This window comes from Cynara cardunculus (assembly GCF_001531365.2).
Source record: "Cynara cardunculus var. scolymus isolate 2C chromosome LG 6, CcrdV1, whole genome shotgun sequence".
Lineage (NCBI taxonomy): Eukaryota > Viridiplantae > Streptophyta > Magnoliopsida > Asterales > Asteraceae > Cynara > Cynara cardunculus.
Window position 1 is genome coordinate 8,035,851 of NC_037533.1, and position 12,725 is coordinate 8,048,575.

A 12,725-nucleotide genomic window follows, 5' to 3' on the forward strand; every position below is an offset into this window, starting at 1 on the left:
CAAATCTATAATCAACGGTTAAGATTAATCAATAAAAAAATTAAATTTTAAAGTTTGAATTTTAATGAGGCCTAGTGAACAATGATGAAAGGGSCATTTTGGAAAGAAAAAATACACTTTCTATGCACGGCTACTATTAAGGGTATTCTACTAAATTAAATTAATTTGTAACCCCCAAACAATTAATGGGGAGTTACAAACAATCAAATCCCAAAGAATATGCATTCATATTATTATTATTCTTTTACTATTGATCTTCCATGTTCATTCTTGTATGAATTTCTAAATCGCATAAAAAACACGATAGTAACAATTTTCGGTATTGATCAATTTGAACACAAAATGAACCGTGAACACAATTTGAACACAAATGAACCGTGAACACGATATGAACACAAATGAACATGATATGTGCAATTTTTGGTCCATATGTTCACATACATAGACGCCCCACAAAATTAAGGTAGCATCTGTTAATTTGTGTTCATCTATTAATTTGTTCAAATTGTGTTCACGGTTCATTTGTGTTCAAATTGTGTTCACGGTTGTTCATTTGTGTTCAAATTGTGTTCACGGTTYAWTTGTGTTCAAATTGATCAATACCGAAAATTGTTACTACCGTGTTTCTTATGCGATTTAGGGATTCATACAAAAATGAACATGGAACATCAATAGTAAAATAAAATAATAATAATATGAATGCATATTTTTTGGGATTTGATTGTTTGTAACTCCCCATTAATTGTTTTGGGCTTACAAATGAATTCAATTTACTAGAATACCCTTGTAAGGGTAAAATGAACAAGACAAACCTATAAGAATAATGGAATTTGATTGGTTGAGAGGGTTTTCAAAATTAACACAAAAATGATGGTTAACATTTGATCTTCCCTCTATATATAGGAGCGATCAAATATAGAGGGAAGATCAAATGTAAACCACCTAATTTGTACAAACCGTGCAAACCACCCTTATCCGTCGATTTCATTATTTAATTTTATGAAATTTTTTCATGATATTGTTTAATCTTGTAAAATTGTTTCATATATGCAGTAGGTAGTTAGCATGAACATGCACTTCTGTTCTATCTCTCTCTCTCTTTCTCTCACTGTCATATGTATTTTCTTTTTGAGTTAGAAGTTGTGTGCTTATGTTAATATGTTCACTGCTTGCTAAATGAAACACGATTCACTACTATGTCGATTAGATGACATTTTGTAATAAACATGGATATGATTTCATAAAAAATGCAATTCAGAAAGTCAAAGCTGATAAAGGGTACTGATGAAACCAATTTCATCACTTATGTTAAATGAAACATGATTCAGTAAATCAAACCCTTTATAAGCTGTGTGCCTATGTCAAACATGGGTGCCTATGTTAATATGTGCACTAGATACTGTGTTCCTTATGCGTAGTGCAATTCTGTGTATGCCAAGTTTTTATGCATTTTATAAGATGTATAATGCATTGATTTCTGGATTTCAGTGGCCTATATATTTCTAATAAGTGAACTCGATGCAATGCAAGTACATGTACTAATAGATTTGAATTTTCTTCTTTGGATTCAAGTTTGACTTTCGGTCGTATGTACACGATAATAAGCAGTTTCATGAAAATACATAACATAAATCAAACCTCTTTGTTCAGATGTGTCGGTGTTGATGTTTCACCGATATTCTCTTGATTTGAAGCTTAACGGTGATGAACATCTTCACTTGATTCAACGTTAGATCGTAGAGGTAATAGCCCGAACCCTCCGTCTTTAATCTTTGTTGATTGTCTTTTCTTTAACAAATCAAGGTTCCATGCTGAGATTGCATGGCCCTTATGCTCCACCACAACTTTTGGACTTATCGTCGCTTCCACATATAACAACTGCAAATGAAATATTGTGTTTGTTATGTAAAGCTTTTTGTAGTTTTATATATATAGAGATACTTACAGCAAGGTATGTCAATGGTCCAGCATAGAAGCACATTGTACTATCCCTTCTCCATCTTGATTTGCTTGTTTTTATCTTCTCATAGATGTACTTACACCAATCTATTTCTGGAATTACGTCCTCACTTTCTATTCTAGAGAGGAACCCAAAATTGCAGCATCCCATCCTATTGCATTCAACCATCAGATTCACGAATAGAACAAGAAAATTGAGTTTGAAGTTGAACCCTGCATCTCCTAAATTTGTATTATCTTTATAATGTCTTTCGGCCACATCTTTTTCTTATCAAACTGTTTCCTCCAGGTAGCTGTTATATTCTTTGAATCCTCCACTTCATCCATCTCTAGAATATCAACTCCTCCCATTCTCAAACCCAACAATTTATGGATTGATTCAATTGTGATTGGTATTCCACCATTCACAACCTTCAACTCCATCTTCTTCACATCAAGGTTGTCGACAACATAAAAACCAAGCTTCGATGGCACTCCATTAATGGTCATTTCTAATAAAGAGCCAAGCCCCATTTGTTTACCCACATTCTCTTGGGCGTCGTTTAAACCAACAATTGTTTGATATAAGGTTCGTAGTGACGTTCTGGTTCTCAAATTCTCCAATCCGCATTTATTTCCTTCACTTGAATCAGATTCTTGTAGTCTTTCCTTACTTTTATTCGTTTCATCTTCCCCCCAACCTTTGTTTCATTTGATGAAATACTCTTTCGGATTTGTCCTAATGCAAATGTTATAAACCAAACAATAAAGATGTTAGTGTCGCAATGCATATGTCATGTGATTTTATCTACTCTAATAATGAAACAAATATCACATCATTTATATAATGAATTTTCACCTATATTTTTAGTTTCTTTATTCATATGGCAAACTTCATCTACTGTCCCATATTGATGCTGTTTGCTTCTGGTACACATCGAAGGACTTTTTTCATGTTCCACTGCCACTGCATTGTACGGTCAATAAGTTAGTTCAATATAAAATGCATATTTATAAAGAGTAAATGTTATCTCGATTGGATTTAGCTATAACTTACCAATCCCAGATACATTTTCAGATATGACATCTTTCTTGACTACATCACTAACTGTATCTATATTTGTTTTTGCTCTCTTCCATCTTGATCTAATTACAACTTCATGACCGTCATCTGATTGACACAACATTGTGGTTGGTTAATCAAATTGAATTTTGTGAAATAATTGTTCAATGGAGGAACATCATACATTTGTATGTAATATAATTCATATTCAACTTAATAAATTCTGACAGATGTGTAAGAACAGTCATAATTAGATGAGATTCATAAAATGCATATATGAAAAAAAAAAATGTATAGAAGAACCAGATTTGCAGCAGTCTAAAATAATTACAAATGACTTTAACATTATGTTAAGATTACCGGTTAAACTTTACTAACCATTCAAATGTGTTGAGACATCTGCTTCTTGGACGGGAAGAACTGGTTCAAAATCTTGTACTGCATTTGGGTTCATTACAATATGTGGATTCTCCTGCTGGTGGAGTTGATGACATGAAGAAGCTTTCTTATTTGCATGAGCCTGGGGTTCTGCAAAATTTATCAACCAAATTTCAACTTAATGAAATCCATTCAAAAAAATCTCTAAGTCTATATCATTATCTATTCATTATTGTTGATTTTCGGGAGGGAAATGAACATTATGGTAAGAATATATGTTCAACTTCACTAACCAGTGTAATGTGTCGAGTCATCTGCTTCTTCGACTGTAAGAACTGGGCCAGCAACTTGAGCTGCAGCTGGTTTCATTACAAATTATACATATTAGTAGTTACAATGAACAAGCTAAGATGCATCTGGTTTCAATACAATGAACAAGCTAAGATGCATCTGGTTTCAATACAATGGACAAGCTAAGATACATCTGGTTTCATTATAGGCTGATAAAGAGTACTGATGAAACCAATTTCATCTTCGTCTAAAATAACAAAGATTTCAACAATGAAGCCAGATTCATCTTCGTCTAAATATGCGGATAGTGCCTTTGCCCTCATTCTCTTTTTTTTTTACCTTTTTTTTCATTTCATTGATGCTAGTCAAATGGGATCATCACCCAAAGGAAAAAGGATGTCCCAGTGCACATTCTATGCATACAGAAGGTTTAGCCATGAGATGGGTCAGCAATTTTACATTCTTACTTATAAAACTTTAGAATGCACAAACACAAGAATAAATATGAGGACAACATGAAATTTGTTAATTGCATCACCTTTTTCGGTTGATCTAGATAATGTTGATTTAATGTCAGCATTTGCTTTCATCTACCTGTATACTGTGAAATATACAGTATATCTGAACTCAGGTGCTGAGGACCTTCTTTTGCGAGAGTTAACATCTCCTTTGTGATTGCAGGTGCTTATATAATCTGTGATGGCCCTCTGCTCTCACATGGGCAATATCTTGGAACAGTGACATTTTGCAACTAAGACTTGATTGGTGTGGTTATGGAGCTGACATAGGCAGGTATCATAATCATCATCATCATCATCTTTATGAATGGAATCAATGAAATTAGATTCATACATAAGGGTTTTTGTGAAGCAATGGATGGAATCAATAGATGAATGAATGAAGCAGAAGCAGTAGCAGTAGCAGGTTTTTGTGAAGAAGATGAAATAGGCAAAAGGAAGTGTTTTGGTTTGGTAGGAGAAGTGGATGGTATGCCTAATTTAGAGGGAGTCCCCCATGAGTATATAGGTACTGATGAAGCCAGATTCTAGATGCAAAAGGAAAATTAAAACTGCATACCAAGAACTTAATTCTCTAGCCAACCCTCAAACAGTCCAAATTAAAGAGCTTTGGTACATTGAAGTCACTGCCTACAGTGCCCATAAAGTTACCTTTGTTAGAAAAACTGTTGATATTTGTTTATTGTTTAAAGAAAGCTAACTATATATGTTTAAAGAATGTTAATGGGTTGAATGAGCTTGATGGGTTGTAAAGGCATGGTGAGAGACCACGCTTGAAATCTGATGAAGCGAGATTCATTATGTACTGATGAAACCATTATGCAGTAAACCACCTGATGAAACCATTATGCAGTAGGTTTTCAACAATTTTTGCAGTAGGCCTGTCCTTTGTTTTATTGGTAGAAATTTCGATAGGTCATAAATTGGGTGAATTGAACAATATGGTAATCATAAATGTTAAACTTCACTAACCATTGCAATGTGTTGAGTCATTTGCTTCTTCTACTGTATGAAATGGGTCAGCAACTTGAGCTGTATCTGGGTTCATTATAATACAATCAATTTCATCTTCATATAAAATAACATGATTGGAAGCATTGTAAAATATTACTAAAACATCACACTAGACAGTTGAACATAATGATTATCAAAGCCTTAACTGATCAATATGAGTTGATTTTGGTTCTTGACTAATGTCTGTATAAATTTTTATCCTAATTAACATTTTTGACTGTTGTTTCATGTCATCTATAACCAAAAGTTGTTTAGCATGTATTTTCAAAAATCCCCATCACTCAATTGAGTTAATAATTGGCGTTTTGATTCCAAAACTTCTCTGGTTAGCATCAAGATTTTCAAAATTTCTTATTTACTAACCACCGAAATTCGTTGAGTCATCTGCTGGTGGAAATGGAAGAACTGGTTCAGCAGGTTGAAATGTAGCTTGGTTCATCTCAAAATCGTCAAGTTCATCTTCGTCTAAAACAACAGGATTTGCAGTCATGTTCTTGAACTTAGAGAAGGAATTCCTGATCATGATTCTCTCGCTCCTTTTCCTTACTGATTCATAGTCATATCACACAATAAGATTGTATAAAATAGGTATACTAAATTGAATCAGCCATACGATTACCTCGATTTGCTGCAATTGCAATACCCGGTTGAACATTGTCTTCCATCTCTCGTTCTTCATAATCGTATGTCGTGAATCTTCAATGACTCTCGCTAATGTAATATACTGCAGAGTGATTATCGCATTCCTAATCTCATAGCATCATTTCTTAGAATAGATGTCATTCACCATTCCAATTTTACCCTTATTTGCCCTCAATCTATCAGGCGCGTGCTTCAATTTTTCATGTTTATTACAATTTTGCCATGAAATGCATCTGGATCATTGATTAAAAATTGAATGGATGAGATGAGTGTTGTATAGGGTGTAGGAATGACAAAGATTGTAGAATAACCTCTCTCTCTCTCTCTCTCTATATATATATATATATATATAGAGAGAGAGAGAGAGAGATGAGCGATCAAATGAAAACCACCCTCATTCGTGTAAACCTTGTAAACCAATCTCATTCATCCATTTTTTTGATCAATGGTCAAGATTAGTTTAGGTTATATTAGAAAATTAAAAAAATATATAAAATAAAATTTTATTTTATAATCCCAAAAAGGGCAAAATGGTAACTTTGGTAGTGATAATATTAATGACAACCATATCATGTATATTGTAATATTAATGAAACAAAATCATTTGTAAAATAATATATTAATTTTATGTTCAAATATTATAAAAAAATAGCATACATCATTAAAATGGATCAACAATAAAAAATAAAACACACTATAATCAATTTAACATAATGAAACATTTTGAATAATAATAATAAAAAAATTACTACTACAATTAAAATGGTTTCACAGTTTCATCAATACACAAATCAACGTAATGCTATATGAGACATTTGTCATTTTCAAGTTTTCGGTAGATGGATCCGTTTCAATCTAATTATGAAATGGTTTCACTGTTATTGGTAGATGGATCCGATGGTTTCACTGTTCGCTAATTACACAACATTTTTTTATCAATTATGAAATGGTTTCACTTTCTTCATGCACCCATTTCATYAGCCAATTTCTTCCAATTATGAAATGGTTTCGCTACTTTCACGCACCCATATCATCATGCACCCTATTCATGATGCATTCATTTCATGTTGTACCCATTTCATCATGCACTTATTTCAGAATCATTTTCACTTACTTTATGCACCAATTCACCATGTATGAAACCGGTTTCATCATGCACTTATTTCATATTCATTTTCACTTACTCCATGCACCAATTTCACCATGTATGAAACCGGTTTCATGAATATTTTCTTTATTCTATTACTGATTTCATGGATTTATTGATCTAATAACTTACGATTTTCATGAATTTTGGCAATAATAAACCGAGACACAATATAACAAAATCCAATTTTTAATATTATAATTTAATTAAATATTTAAATGTTACCATTTATAAAAAAATCATTTATTATGTTACYGTAATTAAGATTTATTAATAACTTTCATATTTAATAGAAAACAATGCAAATGACCAATATACCCTTAATAATTAAATTTAATTAGAAAAAAATGGAATATTTCTGTTGGTCGAAATTAGTTTACACGGTTTCTAAGAAATGCATGGTTTTTATTTGAAGGTCCCTCTCTCTCTCTCTCTCTATATATATATATATATATATATATATATATATATATATAGACTTGAGATCATGTTAGACCAAAGGTTTTTTGTGAAACTCGTAAGACCAATTCTCAACCCTTTGATTAGACAATCTAAACATTCATAATCACAAAATTGCACGAGACTTCTCAATAATCACAAAATTGTCACTGTGCAACTAGACCATTAGATCATTAGCTTATAAAGTTGATCAATGAACATAAATTGGTCTTACGGGTCTCACGAAAAATCATTGGTCTCACGTAAACCCAACCCTATATATGTATGTATGTATTTATATAAATTAAAATTAATATATATACATATCGGGCTGGTGATCACCATCCCCGYCCTCGTCCCCGTTAAAATCCCCGAATTTGTCCCCGATCCCGGCCCGTCCCCGATAAGATGTCCCCGAACCCGGCCCGAAAGTTTCGGTTTTCACCATCGGTTTCGGGTTTTTTTTTTGCTATCCCTAGGGAAGACGTCGGAGATGGTGGGAATAGGATGGTTGGACACATTTCGTCACATCTTTGGTGCTTTAAATTGTTTTTTAAAATTATTGATGAAAAGACTAAATTATCCTTCATTTAACAAAAGATCTTTTTAACAGAGTTAGTTTAAGGGACACAATTCAAAACCAAAATAAAATCATAATGACTATACTTGTAATTATTTCGTTTAAGAGATCCAATCAAAATTTGTTTAAAACCACATGGACGGAATTTGTAATTTACTCTTGTTTTTATTAAGTAAATCCAATATTTAATGCTGAAAACAAAATGACCCTTGTTCAAACAAACCCTTGGGAGTCAAGCCATTTGACTATTTTTAAACAATAATTTTGAAAACATGTTGAAATTTCAATAAATTGACAAATTGAATATTTGGTCTTCAAACAAACAATGTTCTTTTTTCTTTTCAAAAAGGAAATGCCAACAAAGATCAATTTTCTTTCTCAAAGTAATAATGACCAATCATTGTTTTTCAAAAATAAAAATCCAAAATGAATTGTAAAATAATTTTAAGAGTTTCCAAAATACAAATCGAAAATTTGGAACCTCATTCTGATACCACTTGTTAGACAACATAAACATGATGAATATGTGTTACCCTTTTTTTAATACTTAACAGTTTTTATATTTTGGAAATATTTGTTAATGACATAAGCATAATTTAAAAGGTCTGAAAGGATTTCGAGAGGTTAAGGTACTTTCTCATAGTCCATTTCCTCCAATCTCATCTCGAAAGGCATTTCATTGGAATAACTGATATGTTTGACAATGTAAACACAAACTGAAACAATGTAAGGCACTCACTGATTTTTTTTATTACTAAAATTGATAGCGTATCAGTTTTATAGAATGTTGTCTTGCGATATAACTAGACCATACCATACCAAGATATTCAAGAAAGTTCAAGTGATCATCATCATCAAAACGACCAAAAGTGTAGATTTCCCAAAATAAATTTTTACAAAAAACATGGATTTTCTCTCACTATCTCTCAAAATATATCTCATAAGTTAATTCGAGAGGAGAGATGCGTTCAACCTAAAAAAGGGTCTTCAATGTTATTTATACTCGAGCACAAAACATTGTTTGGATCATCGTGAACGTCCAGGCTCATTGCAGATAATATATCAAGAATGACATTTTTCTGAAATTTGTCCATTTGGTTGTGTAGTGATTCAGACTACAATTTCTAACTTTTTTTTGGCATGGACATTGACGGTCTTTTTATTGTTTGCGGATTTACATATTGATAATTAATAGAAGTGAACTAATAGATGTTGAATAGATTAAAGAGTTAATGATTAAGATATAATTTAGAGGTATTAACTATTAAGAGGTAAGATGAATCATTAAATGCATACAAATAGAAACAATCAATCATAATGAAAATAAACAAGTGCTTGAAACATTCAATTATTCATTAAGATCCAAGCAGACAAGACTATACCGAATTCATTTTAAACAAATATGTTTCAAAACCATCATTTTCATCAAACTTTACCTTTTTATAACAACAATCCAAGGACGACATGTTTGTTCATAAAAACAACTTCAAATATTATTTATTAGGTTAAAAATAGACATGTGATTATTTTTAACCCTTTATATTAGTCTTTGAAAGGTAGTGATTAACATAGCGTATGTTTTTAGAACGGGGTTGAATTCAAATACATCAATTTTTTCACTTTTTAATTATATATTTTGTATTGAAATAAAGAATCACAGATTTTATTGTGGAAACGAGGAATATAAGACCTGATTTTAAATAATCTAACTAGTGAGAAATTTGCTAACAACTGAAAAATTAGGAGAATAAGATACTTTTTCAGATCTAAAGTACTACGATACTCCTTCAGATAGTGAGCCGATTTTTTCTAGGAAATTATCACTCAAAAATTCTTTGAAAACGGGTGAGTTGCAACAACTAACAAATATGACCTTTTATAGCCACCATTACATTAAATGTGGTTGTCTAACTTTAACATGTGTCTTTATCTGATTTACTAATTCATGTATGCTTGTACTCTTCATTTCAACTTTTGAAGTTGATGTCGACACTTTTTAACCTAACCCATCATTCTTTACACAAAGGGAACAATAAAGGAAGCATGGTACTAATAAAATAGTACTTTTAGAACTTACTTTGTCTAACATACCAAGCATGTTCCATACTAGGATGAGAGTTTGTAAAGTTGGTGAGCTAAACTTATTGGATAAGTTTGCACTCTAATTTTGGCTTCCCAGAAGTAGTGTTTGTTAGACTACTTTTGATTATGTTGTATTGATCTTCTTTTGTCTAGAGAGAACCAATCATTCCTCTATAATCAGTTACATCAACTGATTTTGTATTTGTATCATAGTGCACTTTGATGGAAAAGCCATTGGTGTTTTCATGGGTGAGTATTGGTCAGTCCTAAATTTCTTTATTAAATTTTTGACATATTTACTTTGATTTATAAAAATGTCATCATTTGTTTGTTTGACATGTAAACCTAAGAAAAAGTTTAATTCACCCATGATGTTCATTTCATATTTACTCTGCATGAATTCAACAAAGATCTCACAAAGAGACACATTCGTTGCACCAAAAATTATATCATCTACATAGATTTGAACAAGAAAACATCACCATTAAGTTTATTAAGAAATAGAGTGTTGTCAATCTTTCCACGTATACAAATATTTTCAAGAAGAAATGTGGATAGAGTGTCATATCATGTCCGATGAGCTTGTCTGAGACCATAGAAAGAATTATCAAGTTTGTAAACATGTCTAGGATATATTGGATCTTTATATCCTGGACGTTGTTTCACTTATACCTTTTCTAATAATTTACCATTCAGAAAAGCACTATTAACATCCATATGAAATACTTAAAAAMTTTTGTAAACAACATACCATACGCTAGAAAAATGTCTCATCATAGTTAATTCATTTTTTTATTGTATCCTTGAGCCACAAGTCTGACTTTGTTTCTAATAACTATTTCATTTTCATCCATCTTGTTTCAAAAGATTCCTTTTGTACCAATTATGGTTTTATGAACAAGTTTGGGAACAAGCTTCCACACCTTGTTTCATTCAAATTAGATTAGTATTCTTGCATTGCACTTACCGAACTTAGATCTTCAATGGCTTCTTCAATTATATTTTGTTCAAATAAGGACAAGAAGTTGACATAGAGACACATGTTTGCAGATCTTCTTGTTTTGAGTCCTGTGTGATGATCCCCTATTATCTGCTTTATAGGATGGCTTTTTTCCCCATTTTGTAGCAGGAGGAAAAGGAAGTGTAGATGAATTATATAAGGTTTTGGATGAGATATTTGAAGAGGATGGGGGAGAGTTTTCAGATGAGTGTAAGCGTTGAGGGGATGTTGTGATGGGATTTGAGACATCATTTTCAATTAGAGAAAATACTAGTTAATCAGATTGATTATTGACAGTTTCTAAAGAAGAAGAGGGATTAGAAGAAGGGTTTTGGATATATCTCAGTATATGTGATGAGATCTATTCATTGAGTTCATCTGCATTGAAATTATGAATAGATGATGATGAAGGTGCAGTTCTACGTTCATCAAAATGAAATAGATTCATCAATACACTATCTTCGACCATTATAGATCCTGAAGGATTTTGAACAACATAATATCCTACAAAAAAAATTCATCAGATTTTGGATCAAAATTTCCAAGATGATCTCTATTGTTTAAGATGTATCAAATACATCCGAAAGTATGAAAGAAATTAATGTTTGGCTTTAGTCCATTAAAAATAATTCATAAGGAGTCTTATGATGTCTTTTTACAATTGTGACTCGATTTTGAGTGAAGCATGTAGTATTTACAGCTTCTATCCCATAAATAAATGGGTAGACAAGTTTCATTGATCATTGATCTGCCTTCTCACACAAAGTTCTATTTCTTCTTTCCACAACTTCATTTTGTTGAGGAGTTCTAACAACAGAGAAGTTCTGAGATATTCCTTGGTTTGAACAAAAGTTCTGCATAATGTATTCTTAAATTTTGTGTCATTATCACTTCTTAAAGAATGAACTAAAGTATTATTCATCACTTCAATTCTTTTGATAAAATGGATAACTTCTTCATTGCATCACTATTTTCCTATAAAAAGAAAAGCCATGTATGTCTTGAATATTCATTCATAACCACAAGAGTATACCTTTTTCCACCCAGACTTTGGACATTCACTGCTCCACATAAATCCATATGCAGAAAATGAAGAGGAGACGTGATGAACAACTTTTGGATCTGAAATTTGCTTATGAATGCTTCCCATTTTCATAAGATCCACACATCTTTTCTTTAGATAATACGAAGAAGAAAGTCTTTTTTTTGACAGTTTATTGATAGTTTTGAAATTTTGGTTAGAAAGACGTTTATGCCACAACCAATTTTGTTCAGATGAAGCTTTAGAAAAGAAGCAGACATTTTGAAGATATGAAGACCCTGCAGAAGACATATCAATCGCTAGACATTGTTTTTACGAAATCTGAAAAAAAAATCTTTGTTGTCATAAGAGAGAATAATGCATTTTCCTTCAACAAACTTAATAGAAAATCCTTTGTCACAAAGTTGACTTAAGCTTAATAAATTGTGCTCGAGTCCTTCTACATAAGTAACTTTGTTAAACGTCACTGACTCATTTGTTAGAACACCAATATCCTAGAGTTGACCCTTATGAATTATCACCAAAAGTGACAAATGTTCTTTTACTTGACACATAGTCTGTTGGTCCCAAAAGGGTCTACAAGAATACTAAA